The following is a 17657-nucleotide window of genomic DNA, read 5'->3' as shown; positions in this document are numbered from 1 at the left end:
GCTGCAAGGGGGCTGGTTTGAGTCTTAATGGGAGGTCATAGAGATTACCTGGTGAGTGGAACTCAGCTCAACTAGTCCTTCCTGCAAAATATATATATATATATATAATTTTAAAAGGTTAATTTTATAGCCCTTAGGAAACATGAGAGTAAAATCCCTTGGAGAATAATGAGTTTGAGAAATTTCAATATGAGGAAGATTGCCCTTATTTTAATCCTCATTTTTTTCCTGTTTCAAGTTCACCCTATTATTTTCAACAACCCACTTCTCTACCTCCATTGCTTTCTTCTCACAAATAGCTCTGTAGGAAGTGCAGCAATTTTTAGTATCTCTAAATCCTTCTAAGCACCAAATTCAAAGAGCTATTTTGGCAGCTGCTCTGTAATAGGAGAGAGAATTTGGGTCCAGGCGGGGCAGCTTCGGCTCTTTGCAGGGGTCCTCCAGCGCCACTGCGGCTCCAGGCGCGTCTCCTTCCTGAAGCGCTTGCTCCCTGGTTCCCGCTGACCTGCCCTCCCCGCTGAGGCCACGCCACGTCCTCGCAGCACCCTAGAGACCCATTCATTTTAGTCGAGCATGTATACATCTCAACTGTGCAGCGGTTTCAGCACACATAGGACACAACGTCAGAGTCCAGAAGCTCTTTGAAACTCATTCGGGAACAAAATCTTATCTGACCTAAACTCATTTGGTGACAAAACTTACCCGAACTAATATGAAGCAACTGATCATTTTATTTATTCTACTTAATGGTGGATATTATTTTTCTGCAGAAATTATAATGAGTTTCTTTACAGGGTAGAACCCAGACGCCACTGAGGGTGTTACCTAATATGAAATAAAAGCACCGAGTTAGTTTCTTCAACTCCACAATGTTCTGAATTCCTAACTGAACCCAAGGTTCTCAGATAAGTGGTTCTGGACTTGCCCAGGGAAATGCTGTATAGCATCAAGCTTGGCATTATCGCCTTAATAAGTGCTTCACGAGTATCCACTGCACTGAGGCCACTCAGTGGTGCCTGATCTGAAGAGGGGAAGACTCGACAGGAAAATTACTTAAAAATCAGTGTCAAGGGGCTGGCCCAGCTGTGTAGTGGTTAAGTTCACGCCCTCTGCTTCAGCAGCCCAGGGTTCATCAGTTCAGATCCTGGGCATGGACTTAGGCACCACTCATCAAGCCATGCTGTGGCAGGCATCCTGCATGTACAATAGAGGAAGATGGGCATGGATGTCAGCTCAAGGCCAATCTTCCTTAGCAAAAAAACAAACAAAAAAAAGGATTGGCGGCAGATGTTAGCTTGGGGCTAATCTTCCTCAAAAGGAAAAATAATGTGTCAAAACGTAACAGCATTGAAACTGAATTGGTGACAGAAATGTAACACAACATGTATTTTTCTCTTTCTGTATTCTGTTCATGCAGAAGGAAGTTCTTCTGACCTCAATTTATGAATGTGCATGTTATAATGTTGCCACTGCCAGTGGGGACTGGCACAGATACCATTTTGCTTATACATCACAATCAGCACAGGAGGTTCTCAATAACACTGCTGCACTGCTCTCCCTTACCTCAAACACAAAGTCATTCCCAATTTTTACTTTCTTTTCCTTGTAATCACCTTCAGTTGCAAACTTTAAAAAGACAGATTCCCAAAAGCCTTTTTAAAAGGATCATATTCTGAACAACCCGTGGCCCACATTAATTCATCCCACCCAGATTCAGCAGAGTGCCTGCCCTGTGCCAGGACTGGGGATATAGAAAGTGAACCAGACAAGGTGCCCATCAGGGCGGCTTACACTCTAGTTTTGGAGATAGATGATAGTCAATCCAATCAGTAAATAAACAACATGATTCAAGAGAAGTACCAGTTACTGGTTAGCAAGTGACTATAGAGATGTCATGATACTGGGGGGGGGGGGGTGGGGTGGGGTGAAGTAGAGCATGGAGGATGATTTTAGTGTGACAGTCTAGAAGAAGAGCACCCCAGAAAGAGGGAGCCAAGACCTAGGGGGAGAGAGCTCCAGGTGGAGGAAAAGCAGGTGAATGGAACTGAGGCTGAGCAAGGCTGATGGGTTCCAGGGACCCCAGGGGGGCCAGGGGGTCAGAGCAGAGTCCAGAAGTTGGGGAGCGAGCAGGTGAGGCTGCACGGATTTGCAGCAGCCAGGTGCTGTTGGGGTAAGGACATGGGTTTATCCTCGTACGGCAAGAAGCTCGTAAGTGAAGTAATCTCACCTGTGTCTAAAATGATCGCTCTAGAGGCGATAGAGGATGACCTGCGTGTGACCCAAAGAGGACGGAGGGAGGCCAAGCAGGAGGGTATTTTTGGTCCAGGTGGCGTTGCATGAAGTGGAAGTCCTCAAGGAGGAGAGAAGCGGTCACATTCGGGATGCATCTGAAGCCTGTGCTGCTTGTTGACGGAGTGATCAGCTGTGAGATGTGAAGGAAAGGAAGAACCAAGGATCATTGCAAGTTCTGGAGCTTGACTATCAGAGTGAATGATGGGTCCAGCATCCCACATCACTCCACTGCGATCAGGAAGCCCAGGGAAAAAGGTTTGCAGGAGGTGACTCAGCAGTTCTGTTTCAGCTGTGCCTATTTTGTTTTCTTTACACTTGGCACCTGAACTAACATCCGTCACCAATCCTGTTTTTCTTCTTCTTCTTCCCCCCAAAGCCCCCCAGTACATAGTTGTGTATTTTTAGTTGTAGGTCCTTCTAGTTCTGCTATGTGGGACGCTGCCTCAGTGTGACCTGATGAGTGGTGCCATGTCTGTGCCCAGGATCCGAACCAGTGAAACCCTGGGCCGCCGAAGCGGAGCACGTGAACTTAACCACTTGGCCACAGGGCCGGCCTCTTGGCTGTGCCAATTTTGATAAGGCCGTTAGCCATGGGAGAGGGAGTCTGGTGTAACAGTCTGGAGCTCAGAGGCTGAGAAGTAAATCTGGGAACCTTCGGAACGTAGATTCTGCTGACGGCCATGTGGCCTGGATGAGGTCATCCAGGAAAGGGCAGAAGGAGGAAGCCTGAGCTCCGGGGCAGGAGGCAGAGCCAGGACAGGATGACGAAAATGAGCAGCCCTGAGCTGGAGGGATCCATGACCCAGAAGCTAAGTTAAAAAAAGGGGGCAAAGGGTTGGCCCCATTGCCAAGTGGTTAGAGTTCCGTGTGCTCTTCTTAGGCAGGCCAGGTTCGTGGGTTCGGATCCCAGGCGTGGACCTGCTCCACTCATCAGGCATGCTGTGGTGGTAACCCACACACAAAATAGAGGAAGACAGGCACAGATGTTGGCTCAGGGCTAATGTTCCTCAGCAAGAGAAAAAGGAAGGGGGCACCAAGGAGAGTGCCATCATCTGTGCTGTGCAGGGCGCTGCCCATAGGTCGACTTAAGTAAGAACTGACCTTCGGATCTGGCTGGAGGGAGGTGATTCATGATGTTGACAGGTCAGACTTCCCTGGAGAAGTAAGGACCAAAGGCTGAGGAGAGAAGATTGTAAGAGGAACAGGAGGAGTGGAAATAGCGACATTTTGCTGTTAAGTCATGCAAGGTGGCTGGAGGGGTACATGGCATCAAGTCGCTCTGTGAGTTTTGGGGTTTGTTTGGTTTTTTAAGATAGAAATACTATAAGAGCATGTTTGTCCCTCTGATGGGAACAACCCAGCCGAGGGAACACGAGGTGCCCTTGGATGGACGGGCAGAGGCACCGCTCCTCCACAGCACTGAGCCCTGCTTGTCACAGACGAGGCACCGGCACTAACTTGGGCTGATTTCCTGCAGGAGCTTGGAGAGGCCCCTGAGCATCCTCTCGCCCAGAGGCAGAGCCCACCATGTCCATTCGAGGCCCGGGGTCACCTGAGACCTCTCGGCAAACCACATGGGGAAAAAATAAAGCAATATCCCTGCCAAATACCAGTCCCAGATGAATTAAAACAACAAGAGGGGCTGGCCCGGTGGTGCAATGGTTAAGTTCGCGTGCTCTGCTTCGGGGACCCAGGGCGCGCAGGTTCATATCCTGGGCGCGGACCTACACACCGCTCATGAAGCCATGCTGTGGCAGCATCCCATGTGCAGAATAGAGGAAGATGGGCATGGATGTTACCTCAGGGACAACCTTCCTCACCGAAAAAAAGAAAACCAAAAAAAAAAAATCCATGATATGTTTCATGATGCTTTCTACCAACATACATGTAATCCTTTTAAGGTAAATTCAGTATTTGGCCATCCATATTTTCAATCACAAGAAAATTGGAGAAGTTAACCAATCATTTTACGACAGTGTTCACAAGGAATCCTATATTGAAATCCTTGAAGATAGGCAGTTGAGTTCATTTGAGATACATTGAAGTTATTAAAAAAATACAACTTTCTTAGAGAAAGAGCTGTAAGAAATGAGGTCTCTCTGTAATAAGCTCTGTTCCCTTATTGTGTGACTGTAGTTACACAAGAATTGTGTCTGGTTACTGCTCTCTTTATACCTCAAATGGATCTTACTGATACTCAGCTATCTGCATTCTTCTATCCACGTCTACAAGTGAGTAGTATTAAAATAGCCAGAATCTGTCACTATTTCCAGAGTTTTGCTCTTATCTAGCTGGGTTTAATGATTTCACATAATATAGGTGGTCTGAATTCGTTCATTTAAAACCCATAACTGTACCCTCAGATTTTATTGTCTTTTCATTCATCTTCTGTGGAACAGACAAATGTTCCTCAGCCCTTCACAGGTGCTACCAGAAATACAGACTGTAAGACCAGAAATTTACAAATTCTTTAGAATTCCAACTCCCAATAGACAGATTGAGTCTATTCTATAACACCTTGTGCAACTGATTATCCACTAACTTTATAAACAGCAAAATGTTTTGAATTTTGCTGTCTCACATGTCAATTCATGTTTTTAAAAATTGTTTGTATCAACATGTCAATTTTTGTTGTCTTTCTTCAATCAGGCTAAACCCTGCCAGCCTCTAATTTCAATCCAGGGATCTGGACCTCTATCACACAAAATAAATCTGAATCTATTTCCATGAAAGCCCTCCAGATCTTTATGAATACTTGTCATGCCCTCCACCCCCTATCTCTGCTTTCCGAGTACATTAGTCAGGGTTCTCCAGAGAGACAGAGCCAATAGGATGTGTACATGTATATAGAGATTTGTTTTTTTAAATTGGCTCACTCAGGTACCGAGGCAGGCAAGTCCACAGTCTCGAGGGTGAGACGGCAGGCTGGAGACCCAGGAAGGAGCCGATGCTGCAGTTCAAGTCTGAAGGTCGCCTCCTGCAAACTTGGCTCCTTCTCAAGGGAGGTGAGTCTTATTCTGTTCTCTCCAGGGCTTCAGCTGATTGGATGAGGCCCACCCATACTATGGAGGGCAATCTGCTTTACTCAAAGCCCACTGATTGAAATATTAATCTCATCCAAACCAACCCTTACAGAAACATCCAGAATAATGTTTGACAAAATATCTGAGCAGTGTGGCCCAATCAAGCTGACACATAAAAAAAAACATCATTTACTTCAAATTCCCTTTCCAATACAATTTCTTGTCTTTCAGGATTGTGATGCCTCTCTTCAGGATGTGTGCTGGTTTGTCTGTTCCTCTTTACCCAGAACTGAAAATCCACCTGCGATCTGATCAGCACGAAGGCGTCAGAATGCTTAGCTCTTGCATACTAGCTTTTGTTGCTAATGTGATTTGGTATTAATTTAGTAGAAGCCTACAGTAGTTTTCTTCTACCTCAATACAGCTTTCTTCATAAAAGTTGGGTTTGAACACCCTATAGTGCTCTTAAAATAGATTCCATTTATAAACAAAAATACATGTATAACCCTTCTATTCGTCTTCTCTATTTTTTTCTCAGCTTTGTGAATTGTAAGTTCCACCACCCACCTTCACCATCGCTTTTCTTTCCACTGCCTCACTATGGTTAGCTCTTTCTCAGTTCTTTGGTATTTGGTCCCAGGATCAAATCGCAATTCATGCCACAAAGCTGATTCTGCTCACCTGTTGCTTCTCTCAGTTGGCCCAGGCACCTCCTTGTTTCCTGACATCTTCTAAGCATATCTTTACACCTGTCAAATGACTCCTTGTGCCCTTCCTCAGTTAAGCACCTTAAATTTCTCTCACAACACTCACAAATCATAGATAGCCAAGCTTCACTTTAAATTTCATTTAAATTCTTCTCTTTTTAAACAGCTTGCTGTACTAGCAAATTGCCAATAGGTAGTGATTTAATCCCGTTTAAGAAATATTCTTAATTATGACATTTTTATTTTGCCTTAGAACAACTATTTGGGAGAATCATCTTTCTCATCTATCATGCATCTTTCACATAAATATTAGTTTCAAAACTCCTTTCTTATTCATAAAAACATCCACACCTAGACTGCAATGCCTATGTTGGAATACTAACAATCTCGATCTACTTTTTTTGCAGAATGCATCAGACTTGTAATTAAATAATTAGTTGTGGAATCAGTTGTAGTTGTATACTGTCTATTTTTGCCATTAGCATGGAAGCCCCAAGAGGGGAAGGCGGGACTAGCTCTCGCTCACCGAGGCACCCCCGCGATAACCACAATATGAAGTGCTCCATAAATAGTGAACATATGCCCTGTTACTCACTCATTCAAGAAAAGATTAGAGTGAGATCCCAGATGCTCACCGCCACCACCACAGTCCCACTGCGACACACACCAAGCCTCGAATCATTAGCATTGAAGGAGTCCAGTTTCATCCCCTCTCCGGTCTACACTGATGAGGGTGCCAGGAATAGGCAAATTACCCCAAGTGTGAGGAACCCAAGAAGGTGGAGGACAATCAGGGTCCAGGAATAACCTCATTTTAGTTCTCTGTCTGCATCCTTACCCAGACAGCACAGAACACAGGATTTCCTTTGCTTGTCACAGATACGGTGACTGACAACTTCTGAAAACAGCAAAAAGCCCCGCTAACCTAAGTTCCCTCTCACTGAAGTGGCAGACGGAGCACGGCTGGCCAACTCCTGTGATACAGAAAGAGCATAAAGTACTGGCCGGAACAGCAGTAACACACACCCGTAATTGTGGAACCTAAGTTGAACAAACAGATAATCAAAAGCCGATGTGGTGAGAGGGTAAGAAGATAAAAGAAAAGGGAAGCGATGATTACCCAACAGAACCGAAGCCTTGGATGCGCTTGCCAACGCCGCTCAGAAAGCACGGGTTAACAGCTTACTGCGTGATTACTTTTTATGTGTTGAAGAGGATCCTCTTCACCTGGGAAACCTAAAGCTTGGTCCCTCCACTTAAGGTGAGCTCGTTACACACATCCAAGCTGAGGGATACTGGCGCTCTCCCTTCCAGCCAGGTGACCATGGGAATTTTCTGATTGGGCTTCTCTGTGCCTCAGCTAATAAATGGAGGTCACATGACCTCCATCCAGGGCCTGAAGACAGCTCTGAGTGGTAAGGCCTTTGGGCTGATTCCTTCCTGTGCCCCGAGCACGGCCAGCCTCTCCCCATCACAGGGCAGGACCCTGAGGCTTCTAGCCCACGGCAGGAAAGCCCCTGCTCCAGTCACTTTGCTGCGTGTGTTTCCTGCTCTTAAATCCTCGGAAAGGAATGGCTCCATCAAGCCCTGGTGTCCTTGGCTGTCTCCAGATCCTCAGTTTTGCCTAAATCGTGTTGATACCTCAAGCCCTCAGCCTCTGTAAGCCCGGGACAGGCTCCAGTCGCTCGCTCCCGGGGAGGGGCTGTGGTCTTGCTGGCTGTTGTACAGATTGCTCATTTGAATGTTCTGGCTTTAAGGACAAATACAAATTAAAAAGAAGAGGCTTGCTTAATTCTCCCAGCTGAAAATAAGGGAAAAGATTTCCCTCCACTCCTTTTCCTTAGAGTATTTACCTTAGAAAACTTGTCACTGTAAGCACTTTTTCATCCGTGAAATGTGTCCTTTTGAAGACTAGATAGACCTTTTGTCAGCTTCATGACCCAGGAATGTCTTTCCCTTGGGACCTGGGAGCTGTCTTTTAAAAATGCAAACATCAAGGGAGGGATCCCCGTCTCCCAGTTCCTGAGGGAGGGCAGGAGCCTAGCGGTACGCGGGGACACCTTGCTCCAGGATGCAGAACTACCTCCTGTCATAAAGACATGAGGCTGCATTTCTTCTGGATAAAGCCAATAAGCGGACACAGGTGGTCACCCCAATTACCAGGTAAAGTCAGGATGAACGATGTGGGACAAATGGTGCTGCAAAGGTCTCTTCCTTGAGGACTAGTTCCTGTTTACCATGGAAACATGGATGCAATGGGCTGTATCTGCTTGGCTGTATAAGGGGTAAGATTTCTCTCCATTGCAATTTGTTAGCTGACTGCCTGTGATGTGCATCGCATTCTGGTTTAATGCTAAGTCAAATACTAAAAGAGTTTCATTTCTCTACCACCTTTGTAGAGAGGATTTCTGAGTTGGAAGAAGAGTTTGTTTTTAATTTTATTTCCCCAACAGGCTCTAAAGACTCCATGTGGGAACTTCCAGAAGGCACCCGAATGGCGTTCTTGCTATGACTGTACTGTAGCATAAGTTCTGCTTGCCTCCCTTGTCTGTGTTTAACAATGAGTTCAAGGAAGAAAGGAGGAAAGACATACAGGTTGAAGTTGTCAGAAGGTTCTAGAATAAGATGCGTTTGTGCTAAGACCCTGTGGCAAACTGAACTCACCTAAGTGAAGCTATCTGCAGAGTCTGAATCTTTATTCTTCAAACGCGTTGCAGGAAGAATTCCCTGGGACACTAGAGACAGGGGTCTGTCTTCTGTTACTTGACACACTGAGTCCCTTCTCAGGGAACTAATTTCCATGAGAAAGTCCTCTTCTCATATATTTGCAGGGTGGCCCTGAAACACTTCTAAGCACCATGGCTATTTCTCATCGCACAGAAGCTTTGGGAGTGCATTAACTGTCATTAGCATTGTTAATGTAACAGGGAATTTTAAAATTTGCATAAGAGCATTTTAACATTATCTCCTTTATGTGTACTGAAGAAGAAGAAGGGAAAAAAGACTCTCTGGTAGGCTTTAGAATAGTCTTATCTGCAGTAATTAACATTTCCTAGATGCCTAAAAAATGAACCATTTTAAATAATCCTAGCCAAAAATAAACTTTAGAGAAAAGGGGGGAAATAAGCAATTCTTTCTTAATATCAAAACTCAAAAATGAAAGCCATGTCTTTGACCCTAATTCTACCCATGTTAGTGCCTCACAGTAAGTCAAATTTAAAATGAAATGATTGCACAAAAAAAGAAAAATTATTTTGGGGTCATAACTCACAGACCTGCTTGCTACCAAAAAGCATGCTTATAGATAAGCCTTAAAAGAAAAAAATTAGACACGCTCAGAATTTGGGGGTGTAAGGGCAAATACAAATTAAAAAGAAGAGGCTGAGTTCTCCCTGTTCAAAATAAGGGAAGAGACAACCTCCTGTCTATTCCTTCAGAATTTCTTTCTCCATCCTTTCAAACCTTGTTTGGATGTAAATCTTTTTAACGGCTAAATAAGCCTCTGGCCTGTCTCACAACTCAGAAATGTCTCCTCAAGGACCTGGGAGCCTTCTCTTCGAAAAGTAATCATCAAGAAAAATAGAGCCCCACCTCCCAGTTTCCTGGGGAGAGATGGGCCTGACTTGTCGCCAGACTGCGCCTTGCAAAACGGGCCTGATGTGGCTGGTTGTATCCCCACCTGGCCATACAGAAGAGGCAGCTTGCTTTCTGTCTTTGCAGTTTGGTTTACTGCTTATTCAGTAATAAAACTGGCTTCTTCCTCTTCTGACTTTGCGGTGAGGTTTTCTGGGTTGGGAGGAGATTTTATTTTTAAAGAAATTTCCCCCCAGGGGCTTGGACACGTAACAGGCCATGCTCCCCATCAGTGAGGTGGGCTTCCCGGGGCCACCATCGACGGCTCCTCTGAGCGTGGCTGTGGGCCCGGGCCGGCAGGCAAACTGCTTGTCACTGGTTCTCTAAGAGAGAAGTACAGAAATGGAGAGTTTGCCATTTAGAAAGGTTTATAGCAATTTGACAAAGTAATTTTACATCTTTGGATTTAATCATACGAAGTTTGGACTGGTATACCTTTTCTTTTTTCAATTAGTTCATTTTTATTGTACTTTTTAAAAGTACTGATCCATGATGGAGTGGAAATTTAAAAGACAAGAACCAAAAAAACTGGCCCTTCCCACAGACAGTTTGAGAACTGGCCCACTTAGAACCAACCGTTAGCATGGGCCACACCTCCTGTTCAAGCAGGGATGCTGGGCCCCACCCTCCTGGTCTCCAGTTGGGTAGTCTGCCCGAAAATATGCATCTCTGAAATTCCCAGGTGATGCGGATAATGCTGGTTCAGGCACCACACTTTGGAACCACTCCCCAGAATATTTTTCAGAGTACTCGTGACTCTGGTTTATCTTCAGAAGCCAGAGTGGGAGTCTACATCTGGTTAATGCCGGCTGAGATTTTCATGGTTAAATTATAGTGGATGGTCTTAAACTATCATCTCTTCTCCTTCTTAGAAGACGCTATAGGAAGCTTTATACTTTTCTTTCCGTTCGCCCCCGAACCTCAGAGCGGCTGTAATTCTGCGCATTCAGGGAAACGCACTGCCTTTGCTTCTCTCCACCTCTCTTCTTATGTAATAACGAATCGCCAGCAAGATTTCATGAAGCCGACTTCGCAAAATGCAAAAAAGTACTTTATTAGAGTGAGGATATCAGAGTAAAATGTACATACAAATCAGCAAGGCCCAAGAAATATGGCCATTATTTTCGAGGTGATTGCACACTTGCATGGCTTGTAAGTCGGGAAGACCTTGGATTCTGGTAGAAATAATGGTGATTTCCATCACTGGTGTTTTCTGGCAGCCCCTGTTTGCCGATCAACACTGCTCTCTGTGGAAGGCCTGTGATACCTACAAGTGAGGACAGCCTCTGTCCTTCCCGCTCGGGCCGGTGACCAGCAGTTCCCAAAGGCTCTGTTCAGATTTTCCAGCCGGTTTCAACTTTCTGACAGATCCATCCTGCTTTTCAACGCTCCTGGCTTCACATCCTCCCGTTACTTGCCTTGGCATTATCTTTCCTTCATTGTTCCTGACCCGCCCAGCTCTTGCAGACCATCCGTTTTCTGCTCTGTGCTGCAGTTTTCTCTCAGTTCACCAGTGCAAAATTTGGTGTTATAAATCTTTAGGGAATATTAGAATTTTCACTGTGTTTTCTCTGCAATTTGCATTTGACTTTCCAGTGCCATGCAAACGTGGCCGAGATGCTTGACACCCTTCTGTAAAGTTCTACCGGCCCCAAGGAACAGTGCTCCACAGACCCAGAGCTCCCGCTGGTGGAGGCTGTGGTGAGCACAGCACGCTCTCCTCTGGAGTTCTCAGGGAAGTCAGGGGTCTCCACACATATCTGGACCAAGGGCACCCTGGAAGCTGCTCCTGTGGCCTGGGGTGCTGTCAAAAGTGTAGGTGGCTTTCATCTCCTGATGTTACTCTTGCCTGATCACGCTCCTTCTGGCTCCTTTTCGCTGCCTTCCTAGGAGGTCCTAGGGCAGATAACCTTTTGTCAGGGCGTGATATATTTCTCAAGGAACAAAGAGGTCGATTATAAGCCATTGGAGTTGCTTGTTTCCAGGTGAGGTTGAATACTTCATATACATCAAACGGAAAGAGATGGATTCCAGAAGGCGCACCTTCTATCAGCCAGACTGAAAGAACACCTGCTCTGCGGCGGGCTCAGGACGGCCGGCCGGTTTTGCAGGGACTGCTTCTACCTCCCCCAGAAGCCAGCCTAAGCCAGTCACGCGTGCGCTGACCTTCCGTGGGTGAGTCTCAGTCTTATGCTTTCTGGATGTTTTCATAAGAGATTAGTCTGCATTCTGAAATGCCGCCTATGCTGTCTATGTCCGGAACTTAACCCCAGCTCTGTAAGTTAATCTTTAAACTTTTGCTTACGGTGTCCCTAAACAGATGAAAAATAAATAACAACAACAACATAAAATGGGGAGAAACTTGTGGAAGCTGAGAAATTGAAAAAGACAGCAATGTTGGATGAAAATAAGATGTCTCCAATTGTTAAACTCATAGTTACTCCAATGGAACTTGTAAATAAGTACAAGGAAATGGAGATACTTCTCCTGGAAAAGATACCATGAGGGGGCCACGTGACAGCTGTCTGAACTTATTGGAAAGGTTGGATTGTCGTGCGAAATAGGGATTAGACTGACTTGATGTAGTTAAAAGGCTTAGAGCTGGGACTGCGGGAAGTTTCAGGAAGGTACATTTCATGTGGAAAGACAAGAAACCCCATTCTAAATAGAACCCGTCCACAATGACAGAGCGTCCGGTCTCCAGATGTGTTACAGAAAAGGCTGGGAATCCTACAAGTATAGAGCATTAGAAGAGATGTTACTCTAGATGATGTCTAGATTCTCTTCCATCTTTCAGGCTCCATGTTTCCTTCTAGTTGTGATTGGAAAGAAGAGGATTTCTGAAAGAATATGTAGTAGATTGCAAAGAACCAGGCTCAGGAGCGGGTCAGGAGCTGAGCTCCCAGCTCCCTCCTGCTGAATAATCTCTACAAGTCTTAGCTGTTTCAACCATAAAAGAGAAATAATATTTGTCCTGTCGACACAATGGGTTGTTCTAATATAATAAAATAGTGTATTGAAATTACAGTATAATCTGTAAAGGTGCTATGCAAACTGTAAGTTATTAACATAATTAGGTTTGAAATGAAAGAGTGGGGATCTTAAAAATATCAGCACAATCTACAGAGTCATAGGAAGAGGAATAGCAAAAAAAATCCTCTTATAGAAAGCGTGCTCAGGATTTGATTTGGTCTGATAACCAGAGATTTCTGGGAAACTAGTATTTAACCAAAAAATCTTTGGTTTTCTGTTATAAATAATTATAGTTTTTATATGTGTTAATGTCTTTTTTTTTTTTCGCCTGAGCATAGAGAATCTAGTCCATAATTGAATCCATTTTGTAAGAATGAGAGAACTTTGGCTTGAAGAGCATTACTTCTCATTCCCCAAAAACGCAGGATGAAAAGGTATAGAAAATTGAGCTGGGTGTCTATGGAAGCAAGGACGTACCCTAGAAGTTTCATTTTAGCTTCAAGTAGTGGAATCAGATGGAACTGATAGTCTGGTTTACTCAAGTTCACAGTTCGGTTACTATCAACAAAGGTTTTACTACATGTTGTTTATACCTAACCCAAACAATAAAATGAGAATCATTTGAACTGAAATTATATGTTGCTTTATAAGGGCATCAGCCTAGTAGGCTGGGAAATAAGAGAGAGGAAAATCTTACTTTTCAAATACTATTATCATGAAGCAAATATGATCAACCCTAGGCTTCTCCCCACGGCAAAACTGATTCATACTCCACCCTCATCTGGTGCATTGCCAACCAGGTCTTGCGGCTGGGCTGGCTGGCCAGCAATTCCTTTTCATTTTCACAGATGAGTAACGCCCACTGGAAACTAGAGCGTCCTTGGCACTACTGTTTCATTACAGTGTGGTTATTTTTTTTTAATAGGTAAGGAAGTCAAGTAATCAAGGTGATCGTGCCCGCAGCAGCTGTCATCCAACAAATCTGCAGCTATGCCCAACAGTGCTGCCAGCATTTTGCCTCTGACAAGTGTGTGCATCACACAGCGTGTGCATAGACACATACACTCCCAGCTGCACACATACAGCTCTGCCTGAGTCATCAAGGCTTGTGGAATGACTGCTCTACATTTACTGACTTATTGGCATATAAATTTATGCCATCTATTTTCTTTGCCTGGAAACAGTGACACACTGCAAGACAGACTAGTGAGCTAAGAGATGCCACATAAGTCAGTGCAGGAGAAATTATAATACCAACAAAATACTTGTTCTGGGCTGGAAGATTACTTCTCAAACGCGTCCTCAGGTCAATATCGAAGAGACAACAACAAAGCTACCTGGGCTGGGGAGAGGGACTTCCGGGAAAATCAACCTACTCAAATCCCAGAGCTTACACGTGAGGAAACAGAGGTCCAGGGAGCTGCCTGCAGAGGCCACTCAGAGAGCTGATGGCAAATGCCAGAGTCTCTCCTGTTGGTCCAGAAGCTATGTTCTCTCTTTACCAAACTTGTTTCTACTTGCTTCATTTGGTTTGAAATACATTTTCAGGTGGATCACAGACAAATAACAGAGTATCTTGCAGTCAAAAGCCTTGTCTTCTCAGGTGTGAAGAGGGAGAGAAGGAGAACTGAGCTTCTTGCACCATTCCCATTTCTCCCCATCCCCAATTGGACCGAGGTTAGAAACCTGCGTTAAAGACACAGCCTGTTTCCTCAGCTTTCCCTGATGACTACTCTTTCGTCGCTCTCCCTTGTGCTTCGCCTCATCTCTCTCCTTATTCTGCGATCTTTACCTATCTTTCCACGCATTCTGCTTCCTCCATAACCCATGACACCAGACGTGGCTGTGCCTTTCCACGAACCACAAGGGCTTCTTAGAAATGGTAGGATCATTTCCCTAGGCTTTGATAACAATGTTTACTTAAAAACTTGCCCTCTAATCCACTGGTTATCCATCTCGCCTGCAGAAAAGAAATACTATTAAACATATTAACGCCCAGGCTGCAATTCAGAGTAGCTACATCAGAATGCCCTGTGTGTGTGTTTGTGTGTGCTGGGGTGTGTGGTGTGGATAGCTCAAAGCTATCCCTTATTAGCTACTAAAGTTCCTCTGGTGATTTAAACATGGAGCAAGATTGAGAAACTCTGCCCTCAACCAACCATTCTCAACTCTGCCTGCCCATAGGATCAGCTGAGGTCCCTGGATTTTCTAAAACCTCCGTGATGATTGTATTGTCCAGCCATTGCTGCAACCCACTGCCTGAGGTGGGTTTTTAGATCTTCCACCTCTTGAATGGAACCCTTTCCCCATCCTCACAGGAAGCCACAATGGGAAAGGGGAATTCCGATTGCTTCTGACGTCTGTACTCTTAGCTCAGTTTGTACACATGTCCTATCAGGTCTAGGACGTGCTCCTTCTTGGGTTCTAAAATGCAGTCCTCTTAATAATACAATTGGCTCCCATAAACAAAAGAGGTCACAAAATTCTCCTCATCACTGAATTTATTTTAAAGTAATGAAGAGAAAAGAAGAAATGGGTCTGGAGTGAATCTATTTATCTCCCAAAATAAAAAGGGTATTGAGGCAGTTGTCATTTAACTGTGATATTGTGATTTATTAGAAATACATAGTTTGGTCTTTGTCCACGTTTCCTGGCTTACAGATCCCCAAACCCTTGGAATTTCCCAAATGATAGGAGCAATGGAAGCATCTTTTGTTATAATATTTGGTCTTTGGTCCTCAGTTCCTGAAATATCTTCAGAGCCATAAAGGTAAAATGAGTGCCTTGATTCATAACAAGCCCCTTTAAATGACAACTGAGTTTATGTCAACGAGGTGACTTTTGGAAATCCCCTAAGGATGACGGACTGGTTGCCAGGGGAACCGACCATGATTAAAGAGTTGGAACTTTCAGTCCCATGCCCTGACCTCTGGAGAGGAGAGAGGAGCTGGAGGTTGAATCAATCACCAATGGACAATGATTTAATCAATCATGCCTATGTAATGGAGCCTCCATAAAAACCCAAAAGAATGGGGTTTGGAGAGCTTCCAGGCTGGTGAACCAGAATGCATCCAAGGTGGCACACCTCAAACTTCACGGAGCCAGAAGTGTGGGACCCTTCAGGACCTTGCCCTATGTATCTCTTCATCTGGCTATTCATTCATATCCTTTAATATCCTTTGTAATAAACTGGTAATCTAGTAAGTAAACTGGTTTCCTGAGTTTTGTGAGCCATTCTAGCAAATTAATCGAACCCAAGGAGAGGTTGTAGGAGCCTCTGATTTCCCGCCAATCTCTCAGAATCACAGAAGCACCTAGACTTGAGACTGGCATCTGAAGTGGAGGTTGTCTTGTAAGCCTTAACCTGTGGGATCTGAAGCTAGGTACAGGTAGATAGTGTCGGAACTGAGCTGAATTGTAGGACACCCAGCTGGTGTCAGAGAAGTGCTTGGTGGTGTTGAAAGAAACCACATATAGTAACCCCTAAAGTGAGCAGAAGCTCCAATTTTATTGTAGTTGTTAAGTTGAAAATACTCTATGCATGGAATTATCTCTCCTGTTATCTGATGCATTTGAACTAGAAGGAGTTCTTAGAGTAAAAGAAAGAAATGTACAACTAAAATCATGGACCTTTCTCACAAAAGCAGTCTATGGTAAGCACAGAAATGAACACCTGTCCAACTATTTAGCACATTCCTCCACTTGCGTGCTCAGTGTCCATAGCACATGACCATAGATGAACAAAAGATGCTAATATTTCAAAACGCACCACACCTCTTAGTAATAACACAGGAAGTTCCAAGTCCAAAGGATGCATAAGTTTGGAGTAACATCAGTAGCATCCAGGAAAGGTCACAGAAAAGAGAGAAATGACTACAGTACAGGAAAAGGCCAACTTAGCGTATTTACACGTCCAAACACCAAGCCATGAAGTAAAGCCCTGCACGGGCCTCAGCAAAGATGGGACAGCCCTGCACACCAAACTTTTATTTAAGACATTTTATAAAACATCCTGGCTGATCGTCCCTTTCTGGGTTTAGGAACTTCTTCCTGGAAATTTTAGCAACTTTGTGTATCTTTTATCAGCAGTTAATGTGTGTAAAGTCTTCTCGATCCTGTGAGAGAGGCGTATGAAATGGCCCTGTGCCCTGCCCTTTTTCCTGCAGAGGTGGGATTAATCAGTATTTGGAGAGGAGTCCAGTTACAGAGTTGACGATTTTAAGAAAGGATGTTGAACAACTAGGAAGTAGAGAAAGAGCAACATAGATATTGCACCTCTGGGACACAGTGATGACTCTCAAAAACCTGTGACCTTAGAAGTAATTTGGGGGGGCCGGCCCAGTGGCTGAGTGGTTAAGTTTGCATGGTCCACTTCAGCAGCCCAGGGTTTCGCCGGTTCAGATCCTGGGCGCGGACATGGCACCACTCATCAGGCCATGCTGAGGCAGCATCCCACATGCCACAACTAGAAGGACTCACAACTAAAATATACAGCTATGTGTTGGGGGGATTTGGGGACAAGAAGAAAAAAAATAATTGGCAACAGATGTTAGCTCAGGACCAGCCCAAAAAAAAAAGGTAATTTTTGGAACTCATTTCAAGAAGGCAAATTCTCCCCCAAATACATGTTACAATACTCACATTTAGAACCAACACCATGGCTTTTATGTCACCATGCTGCCAATTGTATAAGGAAGCAAGAGTAGCATTTCCAATTATCCTCAGACAGAGGGAAAATATTGCATCACGAAAGGCTGCACTCCTAAAAACCATCTCAAAAGTGTACGTTGCTGTTCCCAAGTAGTGCTCAACACCAGGAGGTCTGTGGGACACCAACTCCCATAACCTGTTTAGAAACCTCAAAGAGCCTCCCCTGCTCACCTGGGCTTATTACAGGCAGGGCATCGAGTAGGAAAGATGTCCTGTTGGATCTAACTGAATCAGTGAGACACTGAAATGGCCAGAAAGCAAAATCTTACTCTAGGCGGTTCAGATATGGGGTTTTTATTCAGCGCAGGAAGGGGAAGAC

The 17657-nt window shown here is 44.6% G+C and overlaps 1 protein-coding gene across 3 annotated transcripts in view; it reads right to left on the bottom strand.

Annotated features, from left to right (window-relative positions):
- The window catches only part of DPP6 (dipeptidyl peptidase like 6), a 987445-nt gene that overhangs the window by 864801 nt on the left and 104987 nt on the right, over nucleotides 1–17657 (bottom strand). The window contains exon 2 of one of the 3 annotated variants that reach the window (XM_070616964.1): nucleotides 2228–2422. The exons of the other annotated variants lie outside the window; for them this stretch is intronic. The gene's annotated coding sequence lies outside the window, so the exon portion shown is untranslated. The remainder of the gene's footprint in view (nucleotides 1–2227; nucleotides 2423–17657) is intronic. 3 annotated transcript variants of the gene reach the window in all.

Source organism: Equus przewalskii, chromosome 4, assembly GCF_037783145.1.
Source record: "Equus przewalskii isolate Varuska chromosome 4, EquPr2, whole genome shotgun sequence".
Classification (NCBI taxonomy): domain Eukaryota; kingdom Metazoa; phylum Chordata; class Mammalia; order Perissodactyla; family Equidae; genus Equus; species Equus przewalskii.
The sequence above is the reverse complement of the archived record's forward strand: the minus strand, read 5'-3'. Positions and strand labels throughout refer to the sequence as shown.